Source organism: Spermophilus citellus, assembly GCF_964194105.1.
Source record: "Spermophilus citellus genome assembly, chromosome: 5".
NCBI lineage: Eukaryota > Metazoa > Chordata > Mammalia > Rodentia > Sciuridae > Spermophilus > Spermophilus citellus.
Genome location: NC_138186.1, coordinates 127,082,645 through 127,099,401, shown reverse-complemented (window position 1 = coordinate 127,099,401; position 16,757 = coordinate 127,082,645).

Genomic DNA, 16,757 nt, shown 5'->3' with positions numbered 1-16,757 from the left:
TAGAAGAAAGAGTGAAGCAGGTGGCGTCACTATACCAGACCTTAAACTATAATAAAGAGCAATAGTAACAAAAACAGACTAGCAGACCAATGGTATAGAATAGAGGACACAGAGACTAACCCACAAAATTATAATTATCTTATATTAGCAATGGTGCCAAAAACATGCATTAGAGAAAAGACAGCCTCTTCAAGAGATGGTGCTGGGAAAACTTAAAATCCATATGCAGCAAAATGAAATTAAACCTCTGTCTCTCACCATGCAGAAAACTCAACTCAAAGTGGATCAAGGACCTAGAATTAAACCAGAGACTCTGTGTCTAATAGAAGAAAAAGTAGGCCCTAATCTTCATCATGTGGAATTAGGCCACAACTTCTTTAATAAGACTCCTATAGCTCAAAATCAATAAATGGGATGGAATCAAACTAAAAAGTTTATTCTCAGCAAAAGAAACAACCTGTGAGGCGAATAGAGAGGCTTCATCCTGGGAGCAAATTTTTAACCTTCACACATCAGATAGAGCACTAATCTCTAGGGTATATAAAGAAATCAAAAAGCTAAGTACCAAAAAAAAACCAAATAATCCAATCAATAAATGGGCCAAGGACCTGAACAGACACTTCTCAGAAGAGGATATACAATCAATCAACAAATATATGAAAAAATGCTCATCATCTCTAGCAATTAGAGAAATGCAATCTACACTACTCTAAGATATCATCTCATTCCAGTCAGAATGGCAGCTATTATGCATACAAACAACAATAAGTGTTGGCAAGGATATGGGGAAAAAGTTAAACTCATACATTGCTAGTGGGACTGCAAATTGGAGCAGCCAATATGGAAAGCAGTAAGGAGATTCCTTGGAAATCTGGAAATGGAACCACTATTTGACCCAGATATCCCTCTCCTCTTGGTCTATACCCAAAAGACTTAAAAACAGCGTACTACAGGGACAGGGCCACATCAATGTTTATAGCAGCACAATTCACAATAGCTAAACTGTGGAGCCAACCTAAATACCCTTCAGTGGATGAATGGATAAACAAATTTGGCATAAATACACAGTGGAATTTTACTAAGCAATAAAAGAGAATAAAATCATGGCATTTTCAGGTAAATGGATTACATTGGAGAAGATAATGCTAAGTGAAGATAGCCAATCCCCCCAAAAAACAATGCAGAACATTTTCTCAGATATAAGGTGGCTGACTCATAGTGGGGTAGGTAGGAGGAGCATGGGAGGAAAAGATGAATTCTAGAAAGGGCACAGGGGTGGGAGAGAAAGGGAGGGGCAGGGGATTAACAAGTTTGGTGGAATGTGATAGAGAAATCATTATCCAAAGTACATGTACCAAGATACAAATTGGTGTCAATATACTTTGTATACAACCAGAGATATGAAAAACTGTGCTGTATATGTGTAATAAGAATTGTAATTCATTCTGGTATCATTTATTTTTTAAAAAATTGGTGAAAAAAAGAAAACTACAGAATACTAAAGAAAGTATACCTTTCAAGATGGAGAGATATCCCATGCTCTTGGACAGGCAGAATTAATATTGTCAAAATGGCCATACTACCAAAAGCACTAGACAGATTTAATGCAAACCCTATTGAAATCCCAATTACATTTTTCATAGAAATAGAAAAAGCAATCATGAATTTCATTTGAAAAAACAACAGACACAGAACTAGACAAAGCAACACTTAGCAAGAAAAGTGAAACAAGAGGCATCACAATACCAGAACTTAAATTATACTACAGAGCCATAGTAACAAAATCAGCATGGTATCAGCATGAAAACAGACATGTAGACTAATGGTATAGAATAGAAGACCCAGAGACAAACCCACCTAAATACAGTTATCTCATACTAGACAAAGGCAACAAAAACATACATTGGAGAAAAAATAGCCTCTTCAACAAATGGTGCTAGGAAAACTGGAAATCCATATATAGAGAATAAAATTAAACCTATACTTCTCATTCTGCACAAAACTCAAAGTGGATCAAGGATTTGGACACTAGAACAGGACACTGTAGCTAATATAAGAAAAAGTTGAACCAAATCTTCACCATGTCGATCTAGGAACTGATTTCCTTAACAGCATTCCTAAAGCATAAGAAGTAAAATCAAGAATGAGTAAATGAGATCGAATCAAACTAAAAAGCTTCTTCACAGCAAAGGAAACAATCAATAACATGAAAAAAAGAGCCTCCAGAATGGGAGAAAACCTTTACCACATGCATATCAGATATAGAATTAATTTTTAAGATACATAAAAAAATGTAAGGCCAAAAAACAAATAAATAAAATAACCCAATCAATAAATGGGCTAAGGCTCTACACAGACATTTCATAGAAAAAATACAATCAGTCAACATATATATGAAAAAATATTCAACATCTCTAGCAATTAGAAAATGCAAATCAAAATTAAATTAAGATTTCATCTCACTCCAGTCAGAATGGCAATTATCAAGAGTAAAAACAATAGTAAATGTTGTTAAGGGTGTGGAGAAAAAGGTACACTCATATATTGCTGGTAGAACTACAAATTGAGGCAACCACTGTGGAAAGCAGTATAGAGATTACTCATAAAACTTGGAATGGAACCACCATTTGACCCAGTTATCTCACTCCTCTGTTTATACCCAAAGGACTTAAAATCAGCATATTACAGTGACGCAGCCATGTCAATGTTTATAGCAGCTCAATTCACAATAGCTTAAATATGGAACCAAGCTAGGTATCCTTCAACAGATAAATAGATAAAAAATGTGGTATATGTACACAATGAAATATTACTCAGCCAGTAAATGGATGCAGTTGGAGAAAATTATGCTAAGTGAAATAAGCCAATCTCAAAAACAAAGGATGAGTATTTTCTCTGGTTGCTAATTCATAATGGGGGGAGGATTGGCTAGGGAAGAATAGAGGTACTTTGGATTAGACAGAGGGGAGTGAAGAGAAGGGAGGGATATGGGGGTAGGAAGGATAATAGAATGAATTGGACATTATTACCCTATGTGTATACAGAATTACATGACCAGTGTAACTTTACATCATATACAATGAAAAGAATGAGAAGTTATGCTCCATTTATGTATGATAGGTAAAAAAGCATTCTACTATCATGTATAACTAATTAGAACAAATAAAAAAATATAAAAAGGAATTTTTTTTATTTGTTTTCATAATCTCAGTGCTGCTCCAGTCATATTTAAGTTGTTGGAAAATTGTGGAACAAATTCCTTTTTTGATTTTTTCTTGGCTCCTATTCTATTAAAAAAGAGGACCTTTACAGTAATAGCATTTAGATATGAAGATGGGTCTTACAGATCTCTTATCAACCAAACCCTTGACTTCAGAGATAACTAAGCTAAGGCCTGGAGACACAAAATGACTTGCACATGATCCTAACATCAGAGCCAAGATTAGAAATCAAGTCACAGATATTTTTACACAGTTTTCTTTATTCTACATCATCCTGCATAAATCAAACCTAAGTATCACTACATCTTTGCTTTGATGCTTAAAAAGAGTTTCTGTGGTGAGCTTTTTTATGGAACAAAAGATATCTTGGATGAATGAAACTCATCTTGTAAAAGAATTTGTGCTTCATTCAGTCGAATTTTACAGGAAATTAGTAAATTTAACATTGCCCCTTGTCACAGAATCTATGAATTATTCTAACATAAATACTAGAATCTTACAAAATTATAGGTAATAACCACATGTGCTTTCCAAGGCTATAGAAAATGGCTCTCTTGAAAGAGATAGAAAAACTATTCTTCAAAGAAAGTTTCTTTTTTGAGGGTGTATTAAAACATTCAAATGCATATTTCTCCTTCAAAGGCAGAATGGTTTAACCTCAGAACAAAGTAACTGGATGATCTTTGCAAAGTGTTTAACTGACTTGTGTCTAAGTTTGCACCTCTGTTCACATTTGGATACTGACAGTAATTATACAGTTATAGGAATTAGTTGGAATACTACTTGTAAAGAAAGGCAGCATAAAATGAGAATAAATTCTATTGTTGCTCTCTGATTATCATCATTATTACACCTAATCAAAACCAGATAAAATTCTCAGATAGCTATATTATATTCTAACTTCTTACTGCCTTACACTTCATGAGGATGACTTCCCCAACTCGAGACCCTCTGTCATCTAATTAAATGGTGAAAGGCAATTTTTTAAAAATCTTAAACAAATTGTATTCTTTTTGCATCTCTATGTGCCATTGGACTCAATGCTTCAAAATAAAATGACAGTTAACAAAAATTCACAATTGCTTTAAGTATTTGAATTACTTCCTAATCTTCTTTTTATGGATTTCCAAACTTCATTTGGAAATCGAAGTGAACATAAGAATAAAAAAATTTGTTAAATATTGGAATAAAATATAAATAAATTTAATTGAGAATATCCCTGGGAGTATTCTATAGGCAAACGATTGCATGCAACTTCTTGGTTTGTTATAAGAAAAATAATACAATGAATCAGAAAGATCTTTTTTGCATTCTTCATCACCTTAGAATAAGACCACATATAAACAGACCTCCATAAATATTGTCAAATTTATGGATAAAAAAATAAAATCAATGTAAGAAATTTAAGTTGCCAGTCAAATATTTGCAACTGTAACATTTCTTAATTGTATTTTTTCCTTATGCATCTTCATTGCCAAAATTCAAATGAATGAGACTTGTTTCCTTACCAAGACTAAAATGTGTATACAATTCTTTGACACCTCCAAGTGGACAATTATTGTATATAGCATCCATATGCCTGTACCTGATTACCCTGAAGGCTCTGCTAAAAAAGTTCACTTTTCAATGTATCAGTACAAATTTGGAAGACTGGACAAGCAACTTATTTCTCAAACACAGTACTTGCTTTCTCTTGGAAAAATATATTCTCATTATTTAAGTTTTTCTACAAGTAGCCAAAAATCATGGCTGCAATTATATAAAAACAATGTGATCACAGAATGCACATCAAATATTATTTTAATTTTGTGGATTCATTTCATGATCAATTCCGAACTTCTACACTCAAAGCTGCAATTAGAACTGATTTTTTTTCCAATAGCATTGCCTAAATCAGAATGATAGACAATTTTTAAAAAAACTAATGAATACTAGAAAACTTCAGAATAAATACTATTACTATAAATATGAATTATATTTGCTCCATGATAGATATAAGCTAAATTTAATTACAGAAATACCAACCAAAAGCATAATTTACAAATATACTTTAGGTGTTAAAATGGAAAGAAAGCTACTTTTTAAAAGTTAGACATTTGAAGTGGGTTAAATAAAGTTTGTTTAAAAATAATGCCTGTAAATTAATAGTGGATTCTTTTTCTTCATAGACTAATAGAAGAAATTTTAGACATTCCATGAAAGTTCTCCAATTTTCACCAACTCAAACTGAAAAAAATAAGTCTCTTAAATCACTGTTAAAAATTCTTTGGGCTGGGATTGTGGCTCAGTGGTAGAGCGCTCATCTAGCACATGCAAGGCCCTGGGTTTGATCCTCGGCACCACATAAGAATAAATAAATAAAATAAAGGTATTGTTTCCAACTACTTCCAAAAAATAAAAAAATGTTAAAAAAATTCTTAAAATCTACTGTCCCCCCAAAAATGCTTTCTCTGATAAATTCAGACTAATGTCTTCATTGATCTTAAGAACATTTAATACATTGATCTTAAGAAAATTTCTTATTATAGAATGCAAAGACCCAGATTCCAAAGACCCAACAACCAGGCGGTATAGTGTCTATGGGAAAGAGAAAATGGATGTCTCAGCCCAAGAAGAGACAGTGATTTGACTCTTCTTCTGCCTTTCTGGTCTTTTAGGATCTTCAATAAATTTGATGATACCACCCATATTAATAAAGACAGGACTTTTCTTAGTCTACTGCCTCAAATGTTCCCACTGTCTTCAGGGATGTTTAATAGCAACAATATCAGGGACTTTTTATCATACATAGTGGTCAAATCATTCCCCAGGAATAACATAACAAATTAAAAAGTATCACCTCAGTTTCAGAATGAGGAAACCCAAGACAAAATGCTGCTTTCCAATTAAATCATAGAAAAAGTTGTCTTATTGTTCCTACCATATATTTCTCACTGTAGAAAAAATAGCCTGATCTTCAGGAGATCAAAATGAAGAGCAAATATATTCAGAGTTGGATATATCACTTCTAAACAAAAGTTTTCCTTGAACCCATAGCAAAGTCTGGATTGTCAAAACAATAGCATACTATTTGTCATTGAGTAGAGAGAGTTGTATTTAGTCTAAATAAAGGATAGAAAAGTCCATGTGCCCTTTCAAAGTGTTCAATGGACAGTACATATTATATAATAATGCCATACATATTCATAATAGATTATAAAACTGTACACCTCATAATCTTTGATAAAACTGAGAGAAATTCCTCTATTGGCAACACATAAGAAAGTAAAATATGGGTTTCTTTGGATAGCAAGCTAGTAACACACAAACCTCTATGCTGCCTGTGGGTACCACTCTCTGTTTCCAGAAATTCAGCTCTTACAAACTGCTGGCTTTTGTGCACCTGTGAAATTGAGTGTGCACCCAATTCAACCTCCTTGGACAAAATGAAACACTAAGAATGATAAGAAAGTTATGTGAATTTGTAAGAGATACACGTATACTGTTGAAATCCAATAGAAATATTTTAACCACTGGCCTGAATCCAATCTGCACAGTAATTTAATAGACTATCAACCACAAATTCAATCCATAAGGCAAGTAAATGGGTACCCAAAGCAATAGGTAATTTTCTTGGAATGGGATTGGTAGAATCAAACTAATCTATGTGAAAAAGGAAGCTGCCTGGCAATATCATATAGTCAAAATCTTCAATAAGAAAGTGTAACCAATCATATCTTATGATATATTGCTTTGGGAAAAAAATGTGATAAATCCCATAAGACCTTTAAGATATTTTTAAACCATTAAGAATTTCTTGCCCTCTCTCACTCTCCCTCTCCCCAACACTCCTTCTCCCTCTCCCTTTTTTTCTTTTCCTAGAGCATCTAAATCATTCTATGTCTACAAATTTCATTGGATCAGAACTTGAAGCCAGAGTTTTTTAAGAGTCATGCATTTGTACACACTTAAATAATTATTTTTATTCAAAGCAACTTATAGCAATTTGTATCATTTGGACACTATTTTAGAATTTAATTTTTAGGAATTATTTTCAAAATAAAGAGTCATAGAAAGAAATGAATAACATGCAAAAAGTCATGCAAAGAAATTAATCCCATGATTTTATTATCATAATTTAGAGAACATAAATTCAGAGAATTGTGATTAGTCCCATTATAACTCTGCAAAATAGAAGTATTTGGGTTAGATATAAAAAATATTATAAGAGAACAATATAGATAAACTTCTGTAGAAAGAAATAATGGAAAGACTCAAGACCACAATGAACTCTCTTGTTAAAGATGTTCTGGAATTGTCAAAGAAAGAAGTAAACTGAATTGTATGGATCTTCTTTCTAGATGAAAATCACATTCTTTTGTATCACATATATATTATATGAAAATACTGCCCACCATCTTTATTGGTAAAATGTGCTATTTTCTTCCAACCTTATAATGTCATGAATATAAATGCCCTCTAACATTCTTTCTATCAATGGTTGCCCAGATTTTTAAAAAGTGTAAAATAGAATATCCTAGAACTTTTGTTTACATGGGTCTAATCTTATCATTAAAGACACTAGATTGCTAACAGGACCAAATGAAGTGGAAGATAACTTCAAAAATCCAACATCATATTTTATTCATTTATTTAAGCAACAAATATGTATTGATAAGTTATGTGATAGTATATACTAAGTATTGTGATGCAGAATTTGTTAAAAGAGAGAGCAGCTTCGGCCTTCATAGATTTTATATTGAGAGGCAAACTTTAAATTAAGCTACATAAATGAACATACAATTAAATATTGTGATAAAGCCTATGACGAAAAGTTAAAGTACTTTGATATAGAAAAAAAGAAAGATCAAATTTAGATTTAAAAAATAAATGTTTAATCTGAGTACTATAATCTTACTTCTCAGATAAATGTCCACTTTAGCATAGAAAGCTATGTGTAATGTGGGAAAAATCATACCATTTTTAAAAGATTGAAAGGTGGGCAGCAAGGCAATAGTTTTAGTAATGTGGAGAATAGGAGATATGAGGCTGGAGAAGTGGGTGAAGGCTTGAAGCATACAGGGCCTGTTAAGAGATTGTTAAAAGAAAAACTTTCAACAAATTAAATTAACAGAGGTTATCTGAACAAAGAACAATCAACGAATCAGGCAGCATTCAAAAGCAGAACAGGTTATGTACAGTAATCTTTTATAGACCAAACAAAATAGAGAAATAATTTAATTGGCTAGAGTTAGGCATTGCCTTTATTTGGACATGGGGTGATAAGACATAGTCTGATCAGTTGGTTCTCTGTGATTGGCAGAAAGTTGAAACTTAAGTTGATTTATGTTCATGATTTTGTTCTTTTTTCCTCAAGTGCAATGGGAAACCATTGAAGTGATTTAAGAAAGGGAAAGACGTGAAAAAACTTGATTTATAAAAAGTTCTTCCTACTCCAAGGAGTGGAGAAGAGGGAAGGGAAGTGTGTGAATGGATTATGGGAAACCAAGAATGGTCATGGAACTATTGCAGGAGTTTATCTCTGACTTATTTTCAAGTAGGATTTGACTAGAGACAGTAAAGAGAGAAAGAGACAGAGAGCTCTGAAATACATCTTGTGTATTATAGTGTAAATTCAATGTCACCAAATAAATAAATATCACTTGCTTCCTCTTGACGTAAGGTAAAACTTTGGGAATAACTTTACAAAAAATAATTTAAATGAAATATTTTACAGTAATAGTTGAGAAAAAAAACAGAACAGGGCAGCTGAGTTTGTAAAACTAATTACATGTTTACCTACCATTGGAGGTCTCTAATCCCTAGATTAACATCTGATGAAGACAGGTTCATGTCAAAGGTGTCAACTGTGATTAATATCCCACTAGGTGGGATTAAGTTCAGAATTTACTAATTCACAGAGATTTTACTCTTATGTAGTTATTGTAATCTAAAGGCTTAGGGGAATAGCAGCAAAGAGAACATACTTAGTTCGATAAAAGGTAAGACAAAACAAATTATTTACTCATAGGTAAATACACATAAATATGACAAAGAAAATCATTAAGCAGGATTTCTAGTGTTTTCTAAAGTACTTGTCCTTGAATGTGACTAGGGATTTGGATACATTAAACTGAACACAGTTATGTGCAAATGCCCATATCAATAAAAGCTAAAAAGGTTTGAGAGATGTTAAACATGCTCCTTGGGGGTGAGCTAATTAGTAAACTAGAGAGTCTTAAAACTCTCAAGTGCCATCTTTGAACTGAAGAAGACATCTACTAATGAAGTCTCCAGTGGGCTAAAAGTCTAGATTTGGCAGTATGTATGTTTCTGTATTTGAATTTCAACTATGTTGATGCATTAAAGCAATACAAGGTTTGCAAAAGTAGGATGAAAATGTTCATAGCACCATGAGCTGAAAGCATTTCATTTTTAATTTCTTGGTTATAATTAATTCATATAGAAAATCAGTCACAACTGAACTAGCTGATGAACAGAAAGGGAAAAGGTAACATTTTTTGGCACAGTAATATATTTGGTTGGACTTACAATAAATGATAAAAGGAGGGTAGATATTGGAGTGGAGACATGATAAATTAAATTGAATTCAAGTCTCTGATTCATTTAAATATTGTAAAAATAAAAGAAGTAAATTTTGCCCTTTTAAGAAGCTTAGTAGACTAAAAATATCAGTCTTATGACCAAAGTCACACAATTATTTCAAATGAAATGTTTTAAAGCTGCATAATCAAAGTAGACATTTTATTTGGAAATCTGTATAGATCAATAATTGTCTTTGTAATTACAGCTTAATTTGAGATCAATGTAAACTATTATTAAAGTTCAGCACATCAGTTCAGTGTACATAATTGAAAGACCTATAACTGAAAACCTTAGAGGACCTGAATTCAAGTTTCAGCTCTGTCACTAGCTGTGTGTTTTTGAGCAAGTCTCGTTGTCTCTCTGGATGTGGATGATCTTTGTAAAATTAAGAGCACAAAGGAAATGTTTTACCTGTTTTAGACACTAAGACCTCTTTCAGTGCTATAATTACATGATTTTGACTTTGATCTGACTCACACACAAGATCTTTGAACTAAATGTTGTGAACTGGTTACTCAGGTACTACCCTTAATTTTTACAAAAGGATAAAGATTGTGCCAGTAACTGGGTAACACTTATTACTTAACACCAAACTATGATTTATTCTGCTTCCTGGATAAGTCATTTGCTATAAGAGTTGTGTTTTCTGCTAAGCACCCCATTACAATGTGTCAGTGTTTTCTTTTTTTTTCAGCAGAGACTCTCCAGAGATTGAGTAGATTTCAGGGACCAGAAAATTTTGCAAACAATCGTATCTTGGACTAACCTTAGAACAGGCTCATGACATGCAGGAAACAGGCAGGAGCAAAAGTTTAATGGACAAACAGAATGCCTTGTTCTGAGGACACAAGGAAGCTCTCATACTGCATATCTAGAGTTTGAAAAAAAAGAAATAGATTATCAAGACAGAGGCACAATTCAAAAAGAAAAGAAGAGAATTTTCACCAATCCTGACTGAGTTAAGTTAGACCAGCACAGCACAACAGAGCGTGACACAGTGTGCTCTTACTGTATCCACACCTAGTCTGAAAGATTTCAATAACCCTCTTCCAAATTATTGCAAAATTCTTAATTAAGACCCAACATGCTTCCCTTCTCTTTCCTACTCTATGTAAGGGCAGAAAAGTAAGGGAAGAAAAAAAGGAGAAGAATGGAGGGAAGGCAGGAAGGCATGAAGGAAGGCAGGAAGGAAGAAAGGTTGGAAGGAAGGAAGGAAGGAAGGAAGGAAGGAAGAAAGGAAGGAAGGAAAAGCAAAGGAGAAGGCAAGGGAGGAGAGAGGGAAGGAGGGAGGGTGTTTTAGCAGAGTTTTTCCTGCTGTGATTAATATACCCAACCCGCATATTTATAGAGGAGCAAAAATTTATTAGAGAGCTCACAGTTTCAGAAGTCTTAGTCAATAGAAGGCTTAAAGTGAGGCAGAACACCATAGTGGAAGAGTGTGTCAGAGGGAAGCAGCTCTCATGGTGATCAGAAGGCAGAGAGATTCTGCTCTTCAGATACAAATAGATACCCCAAAGCCATGCCCTAATTCTCACCTCCTCCAGCCACACCCTATCACTTCAGTTACCACTCAGATAGCCCCTATCAAGAGATAGATTAAGATTCTCACGACCAATCATTTTTCCTCTGAACCTTCTTGCATTGTCTCACATGTGAGCTTTTGGGGGACACCACATCTAAACCATAACAGAGAGAATGGAGAAGGAAGGAAAGAAAGAAGGAAACAAACTTTCTTAGCCTCCTTAACGTCACCATGTCATCTGGGTATGGAAGTTAGAGTGCAGAGCTGATGAAGAAGAAGAAAGACAGGAGAGCAATGAGTGATAAATATCAGTTAGGCTGTTTTCTGAAAACTTTGGGAACAGCAGTCATTAGATGTTTGCTTGGTACCTGGGAAACCTGTATCTTCCACATTCATTTTGCTTCTATTGTTACCTTTGCTTTATCTCAAAATGGAAATACCTTTATAGATCTATCTTTACTTATTTTGTAAACTCCCTGTAGGACTGCACTGACCACTGGCATGCAACATTTTATTGCTGCTGTTGTCCTTTGGAATTTTAATATATCTTGTCTTATTTGTCTGTACACAGAAAGTAGTGTGATTTATAAAAAACAGAAAATTCTATCTCTTACTAGCTAATATTTTCCTGGATAGTTATAAGTTAAGTCCATAATTCCATCTGAAAATCAGTCCATTAGAAAATGATCTAGGTTTTGATGTTCCCGGCTTTTAAAATCAAAATGTCCCTAGGGCCTTAAGCTGAGCTAGACATCATTGGCACTTCAAGTTGAATATAAAGTTGTTAAATTGAATTGTCACCTTCTAACACTTTTCTTATGCTATTTATACTGAAGGGACAGGAGTTTCATGGAGGGAGCCTGAAGGGTGATATACAAGCAAGAGACATGGACAGGAAGTGCTGGCATATATAGTGACTTTAATAAACAAGAATCCTGTAGCATGGAAACACAGAGACTCTGGGGGGCAAAAAATGGTGAAGAGACAGAGAAATGGTAAATATTTTATGCTTTGAAATTTTGCCTCCAACTGGCTCTGTGTCCCACTGTATTTACCATTAAAACCTTCCTCTAACTTATATTATTTTTTCCCTTCATGACAAGTATTTCTTGAGGTCATAAGTTGATTCTATCTGAAGATCTGTGATATTTTATCAGTGCTTAGGGCATTGTGGAATCTTGGGATGAAGTGCAAACATTGATAAAAATAGTAGAATCATCAGGGAGAGAGAAGTTTTTAAATAACATTTATTTTCAGTATAGGTAGGATGAAGAAAAGCATTGATTAATAGTTCAAACACTGAAGAAAGATCAGGAGAAGAAAGGAAAATAAATGAATGTGGGTCGAGTGAAATAGCTGATGGGTTAAATTAATCAAAAAACAAGGTAGTAAGAACAGTAGTAATTTGTTCTTGGAAGAGAAATGATGGTATAGTAAGGGTGGAGCTCAATGTAGTAGAAAGATACCAACACAGAGGAGAAAAATAAAGAAATTAAAGGAGTGAAGATATTGGATTACAGATAGAAAAGAAATTCCTTATATGTATTTTTTTGAATGAAAGAAAGTTTAGGATGTACTTAAGGAAAGATGGTGGGTAGACAAAGAGATGGCATGAATAGAGGATCTTTTAAATGTGTCTTTCATCATTTTTCCTCAAGAAAAAAATTCTAAAATTTTCAGTTGTCTTTGTTCTGCACAATTATAGGATTTTGTTTTATTCATATTTCTCTGGGTCAAACACAACAACTACTTATAGACAGAGGTGAGACTGCTGTTAATATTTTCTAATTACTTCTTGTATTTATTTATTTATTTATTTATTTATTTATTTTTATCTTACTCAAACTGGCCTGAAACTCAGCCGGTGGTTGGGATTTCAGTCCTTGCCACCATGAAGAGTGCTTTTAATATTAAAGGTCCAGCCATATCTCACTTTGAGGAAAAGTTAGAAATGTCATTTTTTTTTTCAGAGTTAATTCTAACAGGAAAAAAAATTCACAATGGAAATGTTTTGTTGTAGGTAATACTAAATTGCAGTATACAAAATATTCAACAAAATGTTTTTTAGAAAAGTCACAAGGTAACCAGTCAGTGATTGTTAAGACATACTGTCCCAAAGTGAGAAAACCTTACTGTACAAATGTCACACATTCACAGTCCAATAGAACTCTATTAGCCTATGATGTATGACATATTTCAAAAACTAAATAGTAATCTAAACATATCCTGTTTCTAATTATTATTTATCTAGCCCAAACCTCGTGTGATTAATCTAAATTGTCAACTTGAATGGATTAAGAGATGCTTCAGGTTAAGAAGCTTCTAGGCATGACAATTTTTAGGTAAGCAGCTAGCAATGAGGAGTGAAATGCAGGCAAGGTCACAACTGTTCTTTAAATTACTTTAGTATCCTTCTTTAAACTACTTCCAAAGTAGACAAGAAAGCAAAATGTGGTAGTTAATTTGTAGAAAATAAACTGAAACAAAGAAGCTAATGGGAAGATACATCAAGAGGAAAGGATTAATGCTACTAACTCTTGACAGGGTCCACTGAGGTTGGTGTAAAGCTAGGAATTATGGCTAAAGGCGTCTCCATTTGTCTGGGAAGGAAGATTCCTTTAGTAGAGCAGGCACACTAAGATAACTTCTGACCAGCAATTGACCATGGTGCCAGTGCCCACATTAACATGGGATTGACTTGTAGATGAAGCCCGCCCCTAAATAGGATGGCCACCATGACAGTTTCAGAGAGGAACTACTAAGGTAAAAAAATTCCACCACCCAACATGAAGGAAGAGTTGAACACCTGATTGGCAAAGAGTATAAAAGGTGGTACCCCGTTCACCTGGTAAACAACAAACAGTAATAAAATTTGGAGACTGCATGTCTCCTTTGTTGTTCTCTGATTGGAGACAGCCCACTCTCTCTCTTGAGAGTGATTTTTGCTTAAGCCTCACTTTACTTTTACTTTATTTTCACCTCACTTTCATTTCTAATGAAGTTCTCTTGCATGACTTTTATGTCTGAATTTAAACCTTCTTTCATCAGAAGACAAGAACCCAGATTTGGAGTTTCAGCTCCCTGCTCTCCTGTGACAACAATGAGAGTGTTTCTAGGTATGATTGACATGTGAAACAGCAAACTGAAGAGGAGCCACCCTAAATGTGGATAGCATAGTTCAATAGGTTTGGGGCCTGGATGGAACAAAAAGTTTGGATGAACCAGGAAGCAGTGGAAGATGAAAAGTTGATTCTTCTTGAGCAGGTTTTTCCATTGCTGTTGTGAGAGCTTGAGGACATCAGTCAGCTTCTTCACTCTTCCAAAGTGGATTCTCACTCATGTCTCTCCATGTAGTTTCCAGGTCTTTGGTTCCAGAAGAGGGATGCAGAGTTGATCCCTCTTATCCTAAGGCTCCAGTTTCTTAGACTGAGCAACTAATTGTTTCTACAGTTCTTCAGCTTGCTAATGGCTACTGTGGGATTATCCAGCTTCTTACTGTATAGCCAATCTGATAAATCCCATACATGTCCTGCTGGTTCTGTTCCTCTAGGGACCACTGACTAATACAGATTTTTTTGTACCAGGAGTTGTTCTAAAGAAACAGAATTATAAGGATGAGTTTCCTTAGTTGGTTTTGTGGTTTCTAGAACTGGCTGCTTAAATTGGTTAGATCTAAAGTTGTTAAATTCTCTCCTGCTGGTAGTATGGAGAGCACTGATAATCCATGGCACAATTTTTTTAAGAGAGATTTGCATAGTGATTGCATTCAATGGCCCTAATTCACTACTGTAAGAAGCAAGGAGTTTAGTGACTCTATACAGGATACTTTTAAACATTTTTTTAAAAAACTAAGGAATATAATGAAGTAAATTAGTTGATTCTGGATTCACTGGACAAAGTAACAAAGGACAAAGAATAACTTCAGATTCACATAACCAATCTAAAAGCTTCTCAGTGTGCGCTGAAGGAGAATCTTAATACTTGCAGTCATAGAGGTGAGGTTGCCCAAACCCATATCCAAACCCTAATTCTGCTATTGGCTAAATTAAGACACAATTTTAACTCTCAGCCTCAAAGGGTATCTGCAGTTAAATTGGGGGCACTGCTTGGAAAAAATGGGATCCTCTAAATTTGATGGGAATGTATAGGAAAATGCTAAATAGGCTGGGAACTCCTACATTGAGTGAGTTGAGTTGCCACCCTTAATAGTATCAGCAGCACCTTTATCCCTATCCTGTGATATTGGCTTCTCCACTTTCCCATGAAGGAACTATTCCTATATTGCCCATGGAAGCACTAATATTTTTCATGATGCAGTTCCTAAGTATGAAAATGCTGATATTCCTCAGGACCCATCCTTACCACCCACTTTTGCTTTCAGTTTTATACCTAGATTCAAGTTTAAGCAGGCTCCTAGAGGTGAGATAAACAGTGTGGTCCATAAGGATACACACTATACTCCAAAGGAAGTTCTTGAAAGTTCTAATTTATACAAGTAGAGGTCTGTAAAACATGTATTAAATGTGGGGATAACGATTAAAGGAAGATAAAATTAGACCAGGTTTAATTTATTGATATGGACCCATTAAGCAGAGACTCTTAATTTAATACAGAAGCTCACAGTGCTAAAAAAATACTAATAGTTTGGATGATTGACTGAAGTATGGGTCAAAAAGATGGCCTATTATAAATGAGCTGGAGATACCTGACACCTCATGGTTTACTGTTGATGAAGAGATTGAGGCTTGGAGACATTGGAATGCTTCAGAGAACATGCCATGTATAATCTTCTCCTCCACATTAGGTGGATCCAAAAGCTATGCCCTTCAACAATACCATAAGAAACAGATTTGTGAGAGGAACACCAGTATCCTTGAAGATCTCTGTCATTGCTTTTCTCTATATGTTATACCTCGCTTTGGGAGCCATAGTAAATCAATTGGAAAACTTAAATACAGTGAGAATAATTAGATCCTGGAGAGGGAGGGACCAAGTGGTGGCACCCTATCCCAAAGATAAGGTGGTAATACCTACCATAATGGGCAGCAAAAGAGAAACAAACATAATGTTCCAACTCATGTAGAGCTATGGCGTTGGTTAATCAACCATGATGCTTTCCAGAAGACAAATAGATGGAAAATCCACTAGATTTTTACTTGACTTACATAAGCAGAAAATTTCCGGGGTAAATGTACAAAAGTCTGCCTTAGATCACAACAGCAGAGAATCATGGCCTCTCAGCCAATTCCTAGACTTGGGCCAGTAAACAGAACCTCTTGAATGAAAGGGAGACCAAGTTCCCTTGAGTAAGGACCCTGGTATAGTACCAAAATATTTTACTGCTAATCTTTCTCCCATCTTTTCCCAAAGGGACATAAGGTCTTTTTTCCAGGGTAACTACACATTGAGAGAAAAACAATGATCAGAAC